The sequence below is a fragment of the Gracilinanus agilis genome, chromosome 2 (genome assembly GCF_016433145.1).
Source record: "Gracilinanus agilis isolate LMUSP501 chromosome 2, AgileGrace, whole genome shotgun sequence".
Taxonomy (NCBI): Eukaryota; Metazoa; Chordata; class Mammalia; order Didelphimorphia; family Didelphidae; genus Gracilinanus; species Gracilinanus agilis.
This window is the reverse complement of record NC_058131.1, coordinates 481,852,903-481,871,605: the sequence shown is the minus strand read 5'-3', so window position 1 is coordinate 481,871,605 and position 18,703 is coordinate 481,852,903. Positions and strand designations below refer to the sequence as shown.

Below are 18,703 nucleotides of genomic sequence, written 5' to 3'. Positions count from 1 at the left end.
AAGAAAGGAAGAAAGAAAGAAAGAAAGAAAGAAAGAAAGAAAGAAAGAAAGAAAGAAAGAAAGAAAGAAAGAAAGAAAGAAAGAAAGAAAGAAAGATGCAGATATCCTTTTTAGGATAAAAAGGGTCATATTATATTTGCTGGTAAAAGGGATGAAGCCAGTGGAGAGAGAGAGAGACTGAAGATCCAGGAGAGAGGAAATAATTGATGAAACAAGCTCAAGGGGACTAGAGAGGATGAGATCAAAGACACAAGGCAAGTCAGCATGTCAGCTGACTAAATGACAGCACACTGTACCTATCACAGAGCTTCTAGCACCTAAAGCATTGCTATATTCCCTCAGAGATTTCAAAAATCCTTGGTAACATAATCATAGAAAGCTTGTTATCAGAGCAGAAGAAAAATGCACTTGAATATTATAGTTGCTCCCAGATACAAACCATATTTCCATAGAAAATCTTTTTTTAAATTTTATTTTCTCAAATTTATGGAATTAGACACAACAAAGTTTGTTATAAAGGGATTTCTAAATGAATCCTCTTTTCCCATTGATTTTCATTAGGAAGAATTATGGCCTGTTAAAACACAAGATGTTAACTATACCACTCAAAATTTTATAATAATACTCCAAGCAAGTTGAAAGATAAAATCATAGAAAGTGAAAAGATACTCAAATATCAGGAATTCTGTTAATATTATTGTCTGCTTGAATCCCACCTTATGTATTATTCCATAGAAAATCTTTGCATCTGAGCGGGCACTAGCAATGCAAAGGGAAGAGCATCATTCTCCTCCTCCTCTCCAGACTAATTCTCCTACAGTCAGTGGCCAACAGAGAAATTTACATTGATTCCAAAAGAACTGTCAAGGCAAGGATCTTGCTGTGAAAGGGCGCAGAGCATGATGGGTCTCGGGGAGTAACAACATGTGAAAACATATTGCAGAGATGATAATAGTAACTTCTTAGTCTTTCCCCAAATAATGCTGACTACGGAAGCCTGGACATGTCACTCAGTCTCTCACTACTCTAGGTAACTCTCTAAGACTCTAAGTTGCACAGAAGGGACCAATCTGTACTAGTAGAGGGAATTTCCTCACCTGGGAGTGACCTATTCAAGTGTGATCCTCAGCAACCACAGCTCCTCAAGAGCCAGTAAATATTCTTGTCACCAAAGTCCACAGCAGAGTCAAATGCTTCAACATCAGAAACTGTTATGGGTTTTGTTAGTAGAAGACATAAAGAAGATTTGATAGCATCCACTTTGCTGCCATATCCTAAAAACCATGGGACCGTTCCATCTGGCAGCTGAAACCTTCATGCAATAAGAATTCTTTGAAGGGGGAGTTTAATCTCTACTTTTCCATTTGTATACTCAATGGTTCCCATATGTTCCAGCATGTAGTAATGGTTTAATAAATGCTTCAAAAATAATTTATTCATCAGAGAGTATTAGGCTTGGAGTCAGGAAAATTCATCTTCCTGAGTTCAAATCTGACCTCAGACTCTTACTAGCTGTGTGACTTTGGGCAAGTCACTTAACTCTGTTTGCCTCAGTTTCCTCATCTGTCAATTGAGCTGAAGAAGGAAATGGCGAACTATTCCAGTATCTCTGCCAAGAAAACCCCAAATGGGGTCATGATGAGTTGGATATGACTGAAAAGTGACAGAATAACAAATTCATCATCATTTATAAGTCTAGTCTTACCAAGTACATACATTATCTTTCCTTTTCCCCAAAGTATAGATGGATGGTATCAAATTGATTCCCTCAAACTATTTGGCTTCCACCCCTATACAATTATGTAAACTTGGAATGTAAATAGTAGAAGATAAGCTCCTTAAAAAGAGACGTTCATTTTCATCTTTCTAACCCCAGTGCCTGGCACTCAAATCTTTGTCAAATTTAATTTAAAATAAATGTATACACCCATAAAAGCTATTAGTTACGCCATCTATATTGCCTGCCCTTATCTGCTCATTCATCTACATATTTGTGTGCTCATTTTCTTCATGCACACACACACACACAAATGGATGGTGGCTTTGAACCTAGCCATGACCTTTCTTTCACAGTCTCTCTAGCTGAAGGAAATGAGAATTAGTTGTTTAATGAGGTAGAAAGGGGAAGGCGAGGAGAGGGAGAATAATATTTGAAGAGCTATCTATCTGATTCACTGTTTGTGACAATACTTGAAGCTATTACTGTGTTTGTAGAGCCAAGACAGGACTATAGAACTCTCCGTTTGGCCACCGCTGAACCCATTGACTCAAACCATCACCCTTCCAGTTTGTTATGTCGGTTCTCCATCTTGCTTAGTTGTCTCACCACAGATGGACAGTCTGAGAGGAGGATGGTCCCTGGTAAAGAATTCTGGTTGGGATCCCACCTCAAGGCTGGCAATATGGCAGGTTTAAAACCATACTGCTGGCCCAGTTTCTCAGTCTCCTTAGTAAGTAAATTATATTCTTTTCTATGTTCGACCATCATTATCATCTTCTTCTCCTCCTCCTCCTCCTCCTTCTTGCTTTTCCTTCTGTCTTAGAATTAATATTAAGTATTGATTCCAAGGCAGAAGAGTGATAAGAGCTAGGAAATTAGGGTTAAGTGACTTGCCCAGAGTCACCCAGCTAGGAAAGTCACATTTGAACCCAGGACCTCTCATTTCTAGGTCTAGTTCTCTCTGCTGAGCCACTTAAATGCCCCTCCAGATCATAGTTTTTGAAACAATGATCACAACAATAATAATAAGTGCTGAAATTTTTACATTTCAAGGTTTGCAAAGCATCGTATAGACTTTGGGGTACTTAGATGATAGAGCACTGGTCCTGGAATCAAGAAGGCTCATCTTCCTGAGTTCAAATCTGGCCATAGACATTTAATAGCTGGGTGACCCTGAATGAGTCCCTTAACCCTTTTTGCCTTAGTTCTACATCTGTCAAATGAGCTAGAGAAGGAAATGACAAATCACTTCAGGATATTTGCCAAGAAAAAATCCCAAAAGGAATTATAGAGAGTTGGACACAACTGAAAAACAACTGAACAAGTTCAGTTCTCACTTGAACCACACAGAAAACACTTTGAAAGAGATACCATTACTATCCCCATTGTAGAGATAAGAAAACTGAGGCTCATGAAGGTTGTGACTATTATTTTTATTAGAGCATAAACAAAGTTCCAAGGCTTTTCAAGAGGCTATCTAGTCCAACTGCCCCTTCTTATTTTATAGGAAACTAAGGTAGGAAAACTTAAGGGGTTTATTAGATGTCTCATAGGAGAGAGTTGGAGTTGACTTGTCCAGAGCCACACAGTCTTCGTCACCTTTGCTCAGCTATAATCAGTAGGGAACCCCCAAACACAGGGAGCATCTAGACTGAGTGGTTGGTTGAATCTCAGTGACCTAAACCAACGGAACCTTTCAAGTGAATTTAATTCTAGGATTGGCATAAAACCAGAAAAAATTCTAGATCATTAATGCTCCAGAAATGCTCACGGGGTACAGATGAATACAGAAATGGATGAAAAAATATGAATGACCAACTTTAGAAATTAGCCAAAAATCAGAATGAATGAATGCCTGCTAAAGTTCATGATGCCCTTGGCCTGTTCAACAACTAACAAAAACGCACAAAGTGTCTGGCTCTAGGTATCACTTACCTAGATTGAAAACTTTATTCTCATTTTTTAAATAGTCCAATTTCAATTAAAAATTAAACCCAAAAAACTCTTGTGAGTTAATAAATAAGGTGTTGGAACAAAAGTGGAAAAATGCAGCATTTCAAGGATGGGCGGAGAGAATCTGCTCCCCAAAGGAACAGATTGAGAGAGTCTCTGCCAACAAGGTTTGAGACAGAAAAAGAATCTGAGTCAGGAAGGAAAAGGCCAATCCTATTCTGAAGAATTGCAAATTAAAAACCAAATGTGCAATATTTTTTATAATCGTTGGCCATGCTGCACTGACTCAAAAAAAAAAAACCACACTCTAACATGGTTGTGCTTAAGCCAATATTTACCTAGTTTATCAGCTAGTTTGGGGTAATTTCTTGTACTCAGATTGCACACAGAAAATCATAATCTGTCTAAGGCATAGATTTACTGAAGAACATTTAAAATGGGGATAGTTAATCCCTCCCCTCCCCACTCCCGCAGGCTACCTGGTGTCATCCTGGGTTCACAAGCCAGTTGTTACCCAGAACCCAGTTTTACTTTCTTAAAAGAATCACCGAATTTCAATAAAAAGAAACCTTAGTAGCCAGTCTAATTCATACCCTAAAAGAATTTCCTCTACAATTTATGCCTTCATTTGAATATGTCAAATGAGGTGTAATCCACTATCAAGCAATCAATCAATCCATAAGGCTTTATTAAGCACTACTATGCATCAGATACTATGCTAACTTCAGTGGATGCAAAGAAAAATAAAAATATCTCCTGATCTTATGGAATAATGTAAGTAAATAATATAATAATAAGGAAATACTATAAATAAATAATACAAAAGGGAGAAAACATATTCATAACAAGTTACACAATTGGGGAATGGCTGAACAAATTGGGGTATATGATAGTGATAGAATATTATTGTGCTGTAAGAAATGATGAACAGGATGTTTCAGAAAGAGCTGGAAAGACCTCTGTGAACTGATACGAAGTGAAGTGTGCAGAACCAGGAGAACACTGCACACAGTAACAGAAATATTATATGATGATCAACTGTAAAGCACTAAACTATTATCAGTAATACAGGATCCAAGACAACTCCAAAGACTCACAATGAAAAATGCTATCCACCAGCATTGAAAGAATGGTTGGAGTCTGATTGCAGATCAAAGCATGACATTTTTCACTTAAAAAAAGTTACAAACAAGATAGATATCTTGGGAGATACAGGTAACCTTAGAGAGCAAGGTAGAAGCAGCTGGAAGACCATGAAAGGGAGGCCTCTTGAAGAAGATAACATTTGAGCTGAGTCTTGGGAAGGAAACCAGAGATTCCAAGAAGCAGAGATAAGGAGGGAGAGCATTCCAGGTATGGGGAACAACAAGAAGGCCAGTATTGTTGACCAATAAAGTGGGTAGAAGGGAATAAAGTGTAAGAAATCTAGAAAGGTAGGAACAGGCCAGGCTACAACAAGCTATAAATGCCAAGTTTCCCACAAGTTTATATTTTGATCCTGAAGACATCTTGGAGTTTATTGAGTGTGGTAGTAGGTAGTATAATTATACTTTTGCCTTAGGAAAATAATTTTGGTCCTGTGTAGAAGATGAGTTGGGTGGCACAGTGGATAAAATACCAGAACTGGGGTCAGGAAGACTTTTCTTCCTGAGTTCAAATATAGCCCCGGACAACTGATTAGCTAGGTGGGTTGGTCAAGTCACTTAACCCCTATTTATCTCAGTTCTTCATATGTTAAATGGACACACACTGGAGAAGCAAATGGCAAAACTACTCTAGTATCTTTGCCAAGAAAATCCCAGATGAGGACACGAAGAGTCAGATACAACTGAAAAATGAGTCAGCACCAACAACAAAGATGATGAATTGTAGTGAAGGAGATGAGGCTGGGAGGTCAAGTAAGAGGCTATTGCAAGAGTCTGAGCAAGATATGATGAAAGGCTGAATTAGGCTGGTGGCTATGTGATTGAAGGGATGCCTACAAGAGATGCTGCAGATGTAGAAGCAACAATACTTGACAAATAATGAGTTATGTGGCTGAGGGAGAATGAAGACTAAAGGATGTTCCCAAGATTTCAAACCCAATGATCTAAAGATGGTGGTACCTTTGAGAGAGTAAGAGGTTCAGAAGGGGGTAGGTTTGGGAGACTGGGGAGGAAGGCTGGACTGGTGGGGGTTTTGGGGCTGGGGAGAGAAAATGGGTTCTGTTTGGAAACTTGAGGTGCCTACTCTAAGAATCTTTCTTATTGGTATTTTAAAATAGAAAATAAGGTATCCTTGAATATTTTCCTTTCCAGAACCATCAGTTCTAAGTACAGGCATCCACATCACATACTTTGAAGATAGCTTGCCGGTGAGATAAATGTGGTACTCATTTCCTTCTCTTTATTGGAATTGAGAGAGTGGACAATGCTTATTAAGATGACTATGTGTCCATACATTAAGGAACAATGTATTATCTTCTGAGATCCTTTTATCTCGCTCTTCCCTATTTCCCCCATTTTCCCTTTTACTCTGCATAGCCACAACACATTGGGAGCCTATTATTGTCACTCTAAAATAGATGTTCCTATCTTGTTTGTATCATACACTCCTTTGGCAATCTTTTGGATCCCTATGGACTCCTCTTCAGAATAATGTTTTTCTTTTGGACATCAAAAAAAAAGGAAAATGGAGCAGCTGGGTGGCTCAGTGGATTGAAAGCCAGGACTAGAGATAGGATGTCCTAGGTTCAAATCTGACCTCAGACACTTCCCAGCCAAAGAGAAAGAAAAAAAAACAGAGGGAAATGCTAAATTTCAATTTGGGGCTAGAGCAAATAAAGATATAATTTTTACCCCCCCCCCCAAAAAAAATCTAGTTAGAAATGTCCAATAAGCAATTAATAGTATGGGACTGTCGCTTGGAAAAGAGAAAAGGGTGGGATATAGAAATTTAGGATATATTAACTACATAGAGTTGACAGCAGCACCTAGCACATTCCACTTTGGGATAACTTGAATGTCTAGAAAGTTTTCTTCGCCCCCATGTAACATTTGCCTCTTCTACCCATTGCCTTTTGGGAGCAAACACACCAAGGCTAACAACTCTTCCATGTGATAGCCTGAACCTAAGTATCAGGTCACCAAAAATCACCACCTCTCCCCATCCCATGTCGCCCACATCAAGTCTTCTCTTCTCTAAGATAAGTATGCCCTGCTCCTTCAGGTAGTTGATGTATGGTGAAAACAAGGCTATTCGCTCTCCTAGTTCCCCTTCTCTGGACATTCTCCAACTGATCAATGGCCCTCTAAAATGAGGTGCTCAGAACTGAATAGAATATCCAGATGTTGAGAATAATCAAGGCAATCATTTCCTTATTCCTGGACACTACGTCTCTCCATGCTGCTTGGGAGCACACGTTAGCTTTCTCAGCAGCCATATCACACTGATGACTCATACTGAGTTTGCAGGCTACTAACACCCCCAGATCATTTTCAAGTAAACTGCATTTCCTATCTTGTACTTGGGAATAAGATTTTTTGAACCCTTGTATCCCTATTAAATACCATCTGATTCAATCTGGCCCAGCATTCTAGCCTATCAAGATCATTTGGGATCTTAACCGAGTCATTCAGGAAACCAACCTTTATTAAGCACCTACTATGTGCTGGGCACTGTGCTAAGTGTCCTAGCCATCTCTCCCAACTTTGTCATCTGTGAATTGGCTAAGTATGCTATCCATGCTTTTAGCCAAGGCATCATCTGGATCAAGGCATAGATGGAATGCTCTGACACTCTCCCCATCCTGCTTCCATGCCCTCCTCTGCCTTTGTTTCAGATCATTGATGGAAGGCATCGAGCCAAGATTGGCAGAGGGGACTGGGTTATTACCTTCCTTCAGCGAAGTATAAAATGTCGCTCTCCTCCCTCTCCCACTCCTCTTCCACCCACTCCCAATGTTACCGTCCACCAGAGGCTTAGTCTTAACACACACAAATGGACACATCACAAAATAAAAACCTATATATCATGCAGATTGGAATAGCTTAATATTTTTAAAAATTGCACTCATTAAAAAGAAATATGTTACATGATTACAAATGTAAAATGTATATCAGATTACTTACTATCTCAGGGAGGGGAGAAGCCAGGGAGGGAAAGAGGATCAGAAGCAAAAAGAGAATTTGGAACTCAAAACTTAAAAAAAAAAATGGATGTTTAAAAATGTTTTTACATGTAATGGGGAAAATAAAATATTATTTAAAGGGGAAAAAAGAAAGACAGAAGAGGGTTCATTTAGGCTCTCCTTTTTTTATTGCACCCTATGTAACTGCCTAGTGAGTCTGCCCCTAATTCTACTTTTTTTTTTTTTAAACCCTTACCTTCCGTCTTAGAATCAATACTGTGTATTGGTTCTAAGGCAGAAGAGTGGTAAGGGTCAGGCAATGGGGGTTAAGTGACTCGTTCAAAGTCACGCAGCTAGGAAGTTTCTGAGGCCAGATTTGAACCTAGGATCTCCCATCTCTAGGCCTGGCTCTTAATCCACTGAGCCACCTAGTTACCCTCCACTTCTACTTTAGCATTAGTCTCATGCCTTTTTTCATATTACCTCTCCCTTCCACATATACTCCTGCTAATTCACTTTAGTCTTCTTAATAGTTGTACCTATTTTCTTTTTATTACTCTTTCTAGAACTTTTGATTTGACTTTTCCAGCTCTAGAAAGAGAACTGAACTTGGAAGTCAGGAAAACCTGGAAAAGCCAGGGTTGTCACATAGCCTCTCTTAGTCTGTATCTATAAAATGGGACAGCTAAGTGGCATCGTGGATGGAGTTCCAGGCCTGGAGGCAAGAAGACTCGTCTTCATGAGTTCAAATCCTACCTAGACAAGTATCTAGCTGCATGACCAGGGACAAGCCACTTAACCTTGTTTGACTCAGTTTCCTCATCTATCAAATGAATGGAGAAGAAAATAGTAAACCACTCCAAGTTCTTTGCCAAGAAAACCACAAATGGGGTGAGGAAGTCAGACATGTCTGAAAAATGACTGAATAACAAAATTGGGAATAATAATAGCACCTACCTCCTAAGGTAAGAATGTAGGTAAAGTACTTTTCAAACTTTAAAGTGGCATAAAATGCTAGTTGTTGTCTCATTTGAACCACACAACAATCCGGAGAGGCAGAAGGTAAAGCAAATGTTATCATCCATGGTAGAGAGGAAAGAGGGCTGGACAGAACCTGCATTGGATTCTAGCCCTTCTTCTTGCTAGAAAGTCACTTCCCTATCTCCTGGCCTCAGTTTCCTTACTTGCAAAAGAAGGAATTGAAATAGATAATCTCAGAGGCCTCTTCCTTCCTAGATCTCTGCTATTATTATCCCATGTAAAAGATGAAGACACTGAGACACAGAATTTAGCTTTCCTAAGATCACACATTTCATTAGTTTTCAGATCAATAACATATTAAGAGTTTTCCATGTAACAGATACTATTGATACAGCTGGCAGCACAGTGGGTAACAGGAAGACCTGAGTTCAAATCTGACCTCAGACACTTGTCAGCTCTGTGACCCTGGGCAAGTCACTTAACCTGTTTGCCTCAGTTTCCTCAACTGAAAACAACTATTATTATGTAGATTCTTATTAGAGATTATTACTCTTATTAGAGGTTAATAATAGCAACTACCTCACAGGTGCCTTTGTAAGGATCAAATGAGATCATGTTTGTAAGAGAGATGTGCACATTTCATGGCACATAGTAGGCACTTAATAAATGTTTATTTCTTTTCCTTCCTTTCCTAACTTCCTTACTATTATAACAGGTTTTGGGGGGAGGGAGAGGAAGCAAAAAAATATTAGATACATTCACTGCCTTCAAGGGACTTACAATCTAGCCAGAACTTGAGCCTTGGTCTCCATATTTCTAGTTCAGAGCTGTCCACTATACCAAACAAACCAACAAACCAACAACTACAACGACAACAAAACTTTCCCTTGTGATTAAAGCCAATGTTTTATTTATTTATTTCTTATTTTTTTTAAACCTTTACCTTCCATCCTAGAATCAGGAATGTGTATTGATTCCAAGACAGAAGAGTGATATGGACTATGCAATGGAGGTTAAGTGACTTGCCCAGGATCACACAGCTAGGATGCGTCTGAGGCCAGATCTGAACCCAGGACCTCCTGTCTCTAGGTCTGGCTCTCAATCCACTGAGTTACCCAGCTGCCTCAATGTCAATGTTTAGGTTATGTTTTTGCTTATTATAAAAAATCATAATTTTTAAATGTAACTTAAGTGGATGGATTCACTGAAGATAGCCTAGCAAGAAATCGAATCCAAGAGCGGCTCTTCTATGATTTAGCATTTCAAAATCATGTAGGAATCATGTGAGCCATGATCATGAAAGAGAAGCCCAGAAAAGGTTCTTTTGGGGCACAAATGTCATCAAGGCAGGACAACTTCCAAAACACTCGAGGCATATTCCTCAGATTCTAGGCCATTAGGCAGAGCCAAGGCAGCTTCCTTTCCTAAAAGTGAGGGTTACCCCACAAGGCTTATTCCTGGTGTTCTCCTTAGAGTCTGCCTCGGACTGCAACTATAGAACTATTGAAAGGCAAAATGTAAATTACAAAACCGTCTACTCTTAAGTGCAAACCTCCTAGCAGAGTAATATTGACAGCCGGACCTCCATTTCCCTAGGATTGGACTAGATGGAAACTTATCAGGTCCTCTCCAGCTCTAAAATTCCATGATTTAATGAGGACAAGGAGAAGACAGCTGGCTTGAAGAGCCACTAACTAAGCAATCACAATCTACTGATTCATCATGGTGGCCGAGTTCATAGTAGTATTGTAGAAGAAAGGAAGGAAGGATGAGGGAAAATGAAAAGCAGGTGGAATCATGAAAGAAACAGAAAGAACTACTAAGATCAGTCCCTAAAATCACAGTTCAGGAGGGGCAAGTAAGTGGCACAGTGGATTAGAATGCCAGGCCTGGAGTTGGGAGGTCCTGGGTTCAAATCTGGCCTCAGACTTTCTAGCCGTGTGACCCTGGGCAAGTCACTAAACCTTGTTTGCCTAGCCCTTACCCTTCTGTCTTAAGAGTTGTTTCTAGGACAGAAGGTAAGGGTTTAGGAAAAAAAAAATCATAGCCCAGGAGTCATCATAAGAAGCCCTGGGCCACAGGTGAGCAGTTTGTTTATATTTCAGTTTTATGTGTCAGAATACACAGACCTCTTTGATATCTCACCCTGTGGCCTAAAAACCACCACATCGCCCTGAGGAATACAATCGTGTGGCCAGACGTGATGGCAATACCTGTTATCCCTGCTACCTGGGAGCTCGAGGGAGGTTTGTGGCTCTCTTGAGTTTGAGAGTTCTAAGCTCCAGCTAAGCCCATCATCAGGTGTCTGAACTAAGTTTGCCATTAATGTGGCAGGTGAGCCACTGAGGAGTGGGCAGAGGGCCCAAGACTGCCCAAAGAAGGGAAAACTAGCTCAGGTCAGAAACAGAGGCCAAAGCTCCTGTGCAGACTGGGATGAGAGACCAGGTGTGTGAGGAAGCCCTGCATGTCCAGTCTGGACGAGAGAAAGGAGAAGAAAGAATGAAAAAGAAGAAAGATGAAGCAAAAAAGGTGGGGGAGAGAGAGAGAGAGAGAGAGAGAGAGAGAGAGAGAGAGAGAGAGAGAGAGAGAGAGGAAATAACAAATGAACAAATGAATGAAGGATGCAGTCTGAGTCCTTCAATCTCCATCATCATCACGGCCATAGAGTACCAAGAAAATTGGTAGCTAACAACTACCAACTGCTGCCTTCAGAAAGCTTAGATTCCAATGGGCAGAACTGGTCATTTCCCTCAAAAAACTACATCGTGGACCTCAGAACAGCCACGTGTTTCAGACTGAAGGAAGATTCTTTAGCAAAAGAAAAGGAAAAAAGACCTTCTGCTTCTCAGCCTCTCTTCCAAGAAGATTCAAGCAATCAGCGCAGGGCCTGGCACCTGGACAGAAATCTCAGTTCTGCTATTTATTGGACAAGTCACTCCACCTCCATAGCCTGCTGGTTGGCCTTTTTACCAACATGAGTCTCTTTCCACTCCAGTCCATGCTTCACTCACTTTCTAAAGTACATGTGCACATACACACACACACACACACACACACACACACACACACACACACACACAATTTCAGTGGCTCCATATTTTCTCTAGAATACAACAAAAATTCTTTAGTGTGGTATTCAAATCTTTTCATAATCTGACCTGCTCCCAAACTTTCCAAATTCCTTACGCCTTACCACACCAGTCCTCTGCCTTTCTGTGATTCAGTGACCCTGAACTCCTTGTGGTTCCTCAAACAAGACACTCTCATCTCTTAATTCTGGGCATTTTCATTGTCTGTTCAGCATGCCTAGAACATTCTTCCTCCTCATCTTCATCTCTGGCTTCTTTCAAGTCTCATCATAAGACTTTCTTGATTTTCCTTAATTCTAATGTCTTCCCTTTGCTACTTTTCCAATTTATCCTATATGTAGCTTATTCATACATTGTTGGCGCCATGTTTCATTAGACCATAAACTCCCTGAAACTAGGGACAATCTTCTACTTTTGTCTTCTCAGTATTTAGCATAGTGTCTATCACATGGTAGGTGCATAATAAATGCATATTCATTGACTGATTTGTAAAAGGATGAAGTTTGATTAGATCAGTGATTCCCAAAGTGGGCACCACCGCCCCCTGGTGGGTGCTGCAGCAATCCAGGGAGATGGTGATGGCCACTGGTGCATTTATCTTTCCTATTAATTGCTATTAAAATTTTTAAAAAATTAATTTCCAGGGGGCACTAAGTAATATTTTTTCTGGAAAGGGGGCGGTAGGCCAAAAAGTTTGGGAACCACTGGATTAGATGATCTCCAAAGTCCCTTAGAGCTCCAAATTCTGTGACCTACTACCCTATCTCACTCACTTTATAAATGAGAAAGCTGAAGAGACAGAAAAAGTGGCTTACCTAAGGTCATAAAGAGCCAAGCTAGGATTATTCCTCAGGTTTCCTGACTCAAACCCAATGTGCTTCCTCCTATATCATGTTGCCAATCATTATCAAATTAACCAATTGTCTTACTAAATTCAACAGCAGTTCTTATTATAAAAATGTGCCATCTTTCTCTCTCTCTTCCAACCTTCTCCCCTCCTTTCTCTCTTCCTCCCTCCCTTTCTTCCTCTCTCCCTCCTTCTCTCTCTCTCTCTTTCTCCTTCTCTCTCTTTTTCTCTGCCTCTCCCCCTTTCTCTCTGTCCTCCCATCTCTCTGTCTCCTTCTCTGTCTCTCTCTTTTTGTCTCTCTCTCTTTCCCTCTCCCCATGTCCAATGAATTGCCAAGTTCTATCATTTCTATATTCTCTTGTATATGCCCTCTTCTCTAGCATGACCAATAGTAGTTCTGTTTCCAGCAACTTATTTGGTACCATCTCCCTCCTCTCACCTTCATATCCAATGAGTTGTCAAGTTCTGTCATTTCCACCTTTGTAATATCTCTTAGATGTGCCCCCCCCTTTCTCTTCTCTAACATGACCACCACCCTGGCACAGGTCTTCATCACCTCCTGCCTGCATTATTGCAGTAGCTTGATGGTTGATCTCTGCCTCAAGACTCTCCACACTCTAAGCCACTCTCTTCTCTATCAGCTATCAAACTGATCTTTCTAAAGCACAGGTCTAGCCCATACCATCCCTTTAGTGAATAAACTCCAGTGGCTCCCTATTACCTCCAGGATCAAATATAAAACCAAATATATATTTGAAAAAAGTCACATACGCATTGTAACATCCATGATCCTGAGAGGGCTTAAAGCTGCATCACAGAATTCCATAGTGCCCCCTCCCTTGGAGTTCTGCAGCTTTAACCCCTCTCAGGATCATGGATGTTACAGTAAGTATATATGTACATGTATATATGTATTGCATGGATGTATATATACATGCATTATCTGCATACATATAAATAAATGTATCAAAATATATTTTGAATCAAAAATCTTCTGGCTTTTAGAGGCTTCATAAGCTGGCCCCCTCCTACCTTTCCAGTCTTCTTATCCCTTGCTTCCACCATGCCAAGCTAATAGGGCACTTACGGAAGGCTGAGCTGCTGTCTTGGTAGTGGCCTAGCCAAAGACCAACACAATATTCCACATTTTCCTGACTCCCCAGAACACTGAAGCCAGACAGTGAGGGGGAAGATATGCAAATCTGCCCTAAAAATGGCTTCTTCTTTTTTTTTTCACGGACTCATTTTGATGGCATATTTTTGTGGGTCCTTGTGAGGACAGGACGTCATTATCAGGTACAGGACATATGCCACCAATTTTTTTGGTGGCTGTAAAATATAAAAATACCCAAACTAAAAAAAGTCTTTTCTTTAAAAAAGGAAAGGTTCTTTAGCGCCTTTTTCCAGAGTGGAAAGGGGTAGGTGGTATTAAATTGGGGTGTCCTCAACAAATTCCAGTTGGAGGGATGCTGTGCCCTAAAAGTCTACCTCTGTACTAGTCCCATAAAATAATTTCTCTTCCTAAAATAATAATAGCTAATGTTTATATAATGCTTTAAGAATTCTAAAGCACTTTACATTTATTTTCTCATTTGAACCTCACAATAACCCTATGAGGCAGATGCCATTATTATCCTCACTTTATAGATGAGGAACCTGGGACTGGGAGAATTTAATCGACTTGTCCAAGGTCACATCTAATAAGTGTCCAAGGCAGGATTTGAACTCAGGTGTTCCTGACTTCACATCCAGCAGTCTATTCATGGTATCACTTAATTGCCTAAAATTCTAGCCTTTCATGTTTTTAATACAATTTATGGCATGCAATGTATAATAAACAATAGATAGCAATTCAATTAGGGGGATGGGAAGAATTAATATTATTATTGTTGTTATTGTTGGGAAGAAGTAATAATAAGGGGAAGAAAAATAATAATAAATAAACCTTACATAAAACCTTAAGTTTTGCAAAGTACATTAAATGCATTATTTCACATGTGACTCACAACCACCTGGTGAGATACATACTGATTTGATAATCCCCGTTTTGCAACTGAGAAAACTGTTGCTCAGAGACTTGGGCATGGTCACAAAGTTAGTAAGTATTGGTGGCCAGATTTCAACCCAGTCTTTCTGATTTCTAATATGATTTTTTAAAAATATTTTTCTTGGGGGCAGCTGGTGGCTCAGTGGATGGAGAGCCAGGCCCAGAGATGGGAGGTCTCAGGTTCAAATCTGACCTCAGACACTTCCTAGCTGTGTGACCCTGGGCAAGTCACATAACTTTAATTCCCTAGCCCTTACCGTTCTTCTGCCTTGGAACCAATATACAGTATTGATTCTAAGATGGAAAGTAAGGGTTTAAAAACATCTTTATCTTTCATCTTGGAATCAATATTAAGTATTTGTTCCCAGGCAAAAGAATGGTAAGGGCTAGGGAATTAAAGTTATGTGATTTACCCAGGGTTGCTCAGGTAGGAAGTGTCTAAGGCCAGGTTTAAACCCAGGACCTCCTCTCTCCAGGTCAGACTTTCTATCCACTGAGCCACTCAGCTGCCCTTTCTAATACACTTTATTCAATTGGCTCTTGAAAATCAATTGTTCAATTTTCTGTGATTTTTTACATCTTAGAAATCTGCAAAAGCTATAAATCAAGGCTTGATTTATTGTTTTGTCAACTGTTTAGACTTTTAAAAGTGATGGAGAAAATAATACCATATACTTTGAAGTTTAATTTGTAATATTATCACTTGTTATATTTTTATTTACATATATTTGGATTTATAGTTAATCCTAAAAGTAATAGGGAACATGAGTTTATCAATTAGAAGGATCATAATAATGCTGACTAAACTTCAAAATGTGTGATAGGTCCATTTCTTTTTCAGAGAATCATTATAAGCACAACAGACTCGAGAAACATTTGCTAGCACATCTCTGATTCTATTTACTGTCATGCCATATCTCAAGAATACAGAACTGAGGACAGCTGGGTGGCTCAGTGGATTGAGAGCCAGGCCCAGAGACAGAAGGTTCTGGCTTCAAATCTGGCCTCGGACATTTCCTAGCTTGGTGACCCTGGGCAAGTCACTTTGCCCCCATTGCTCAGCTCTTGCCACTTTTCTGCCTTGGAACCAATACACAATCTTGATTCCCAAGTGAAAGGTAAGGGTTAAAAAAAAGAACAGAGAATTATAAGATGTTTGAGTTGAAGGGACTAACCCAACAGCCTCTTATATTACAGGGTAGAAAGGAGAAGTGATTTGCCCAAATTTACAAAGCTAATGGGGCCAAGATGAGAAACTAAGTTTCATGATGACTAATTCAGTGCACTTCCTGTTATACAATAATAGACTATAGTATCCTCCATGAAGACCAAAGTGGTCTCCATGATTCCACAATTAGAAATAAATAATCTAAAAATATTATAGTTCTATTTCTTCTCTCAGAAAGAGAAATCAGACATGCGTTTTCATTGGTGGAGAGACTCCCATACTGCAAATTCTCCACACCAAAGACAGAAAAGGTAACAGATCTGTAACAAACAGTCTTGAGAGTTGTCTGAGGAATGAAGATGTTCAGTGCCTTGCTCTCACTACACAGCTAGTCAAAGGCAGGATTTGAACCAAGATCTTCTTGTCTTGACCATTCTACTTTCTACTTACTACAACATACTGTTGCTTTATCTAATTGCCAATATATCATCATTAATAAATTATTATTGATAGAAAATATTATCTTGTTACTCATAATTATTGATAGTTAATTATTGATAACAGATAATATTATAGTTTATTGATTGCTCTATTGGCATATTTACAATTATCATATTATATCATAAGCCAAATGCAATTTAGAAGGGAATAGAAGAAGCATTTATATAGTACCTCTACATGCCAAGCACTGTGCTAAGTGATTTAAGAATATTATCTCATTTGATCCTCACAACAATCCTGTGAGATAGGTACTATTGTTATCCCTGTTTCAGGAAACTGAGACAGAAGTTAAAAGACTTGCCCAAGGTCATGTGGCTAGTACGTGTCATAGACTAAAGCTGAACTCAGGTCTTCCTAACATTCTACCCACTGGGCCACCTAGTTCCGCTTAAAAGAATATAAACTCTTAGATATCAAGTCAATTAAAAAAATCTATCGAGTGCTGCATGTGAAGTCAGGAAAGCCTATGTTCAAACCTCACTTCAGATACTTTCTAGCTGTGTAACCTTGGGCAAGTCACTTAACCACTTTTAACCTCACTTTCCCATCTGTGAAAAGAGTGGGTTGGAGTAGATGGCCAGTAAGGTCCTTTCTAGCTCTGAATCCCCTTATCCTCTGATACTATGAAATAGCTTTCTGGCCTTACTAGATCTCAGCCATTTTTCTCCTAATTTTTATATGATGACAATGATGGTGATTATATATGATTATATCTGATTCTACCACTCCTACCTGGAACCAGAACCTTTCCAAGAAGTGAAGAAGTCTTTCAGCCCCTTATCTTCCTGTATTCAAAGATGGTACCATCTAGCGACTAATAGATACATCTTAGTCTATTAAAAGTACCAACTTCCCTCCCTTGGGAACTGGACACATCATCTCCAGCTTGGCTATACCCCTTTATTAATATCATCATCATTATTATTTTTAAAATCCTTACCTTCTGTCTGTTGCCCAGGGTCACACAGCTAGGAAGTGTCTGAGGCCACATTTGAACCCAGGACCTCCCATCTCTAGGCATGGCTCTCAATCCACTGAGCCACCCAGCTACCCCCCTTACCCCATTATTATAAAGCCAGTATCTACCAGGGGATTTCTCTCCAGTTGTTCCCTAGCCCTTAAAGAGCCCACAACATAGCTTAGGTTAGATTTTTCCCTAAGAGGAAATAAAGTCATGGGATAAAAGCTCAAGCTCTGTGTCCTTTGATAACAGCTTCTAACAGATAACAGATTTGGTAGCCTCTGGCTGTATTGATAAGACTTCCTGGCTATCTATGGGAATTTAAAAGTTCCTTCTATGTAGGATCTGTGCCCTTTGACTTATTAGATGCCTCGAGACCATGGTTGCTCACACCCTAACATGCTGATCAGATGATGGATTCATATGGAGACAAAGCATAAGAGTGGGTAGGATACATCTACTAAAGCTAATAGTCTTGCTAGACTAGGGCAGAGTACATTTTAGTGATAAACACAGTGCCCGGCACTGGACTTGTCTTTTGTTAATTTCTCAATGATCTATGATTGCCTATCAAACCTAGCCCAATAGAGTATTAGCATCAGGCCTTCCCCCAACACTTGAAACTTAACATCGTGTCATATTCTGCTTCTTTCCTTCGTGGCGAGACAATAATTTAGGTCAGATCACCCATGCATCTAGGTAAGTGGCATCTAGACAGAGAATTCACAACTTCCACAAAATCCTTTCTTTGGAATTGTTCATGAAGGTCATCTAGTCAAATCATACCAAATTAAAAATTGTTTCTACAACTTCTACAAAATATTCAAGAAGTGTTTCTTGGGGGCAGCTAGGTGGCTCAGTAGATAGAGAGCTGGATCTGGAGACAGGAGGTCCTGGGTTCAAATGTGACCTCAGATACTTCCTAGCTGAATGACCCTGGGCAAGCCACTTAACCCTAATTGCCTCCTCCTTACCCTTCTTCTGCTTTGGATCCAATTCTCAGCATCAATTCTAAGACAGAAGATAAGGATTTAATAGGAAAAAAAAGAAAAAGAAATGGTTTTTCAACTACTCCTACATCAGCCCATATCATTATCCATTATCAGACAGATCTGCTAGGAAATTGATCCTTATGACTTTGGAACCTCCCTCTAATAGGTCCATTCACTGCTTCTCATTCTTCCCTCTAGATCCAAGCAAAACAATCTAAGATTTCTTTAAATTAGAAGCCTCTTGAGTCTTTTTCTTCTCCAGGATGAATTTCCCCCCTTCTTCGTATGGCATAATAGGTTATCAAAAGATGACTTTGGTGGAGGGTGGGAAGCCGA

General features: G+C 39.7%; 1 protein-coding gene across 2 annotated transcripts in view; it reads right to left on the bottom strand.

The window, feature by feature from the left end:
* JDP2 (Jun dimerization protein 2) overlaps window positions 1-18,703 on the bottom strand; it is an 89,459-nt gene that overhangs the window by 53,250 nt on the left and 17,506 nt on the right. The window lies entirely within an intron of this gene.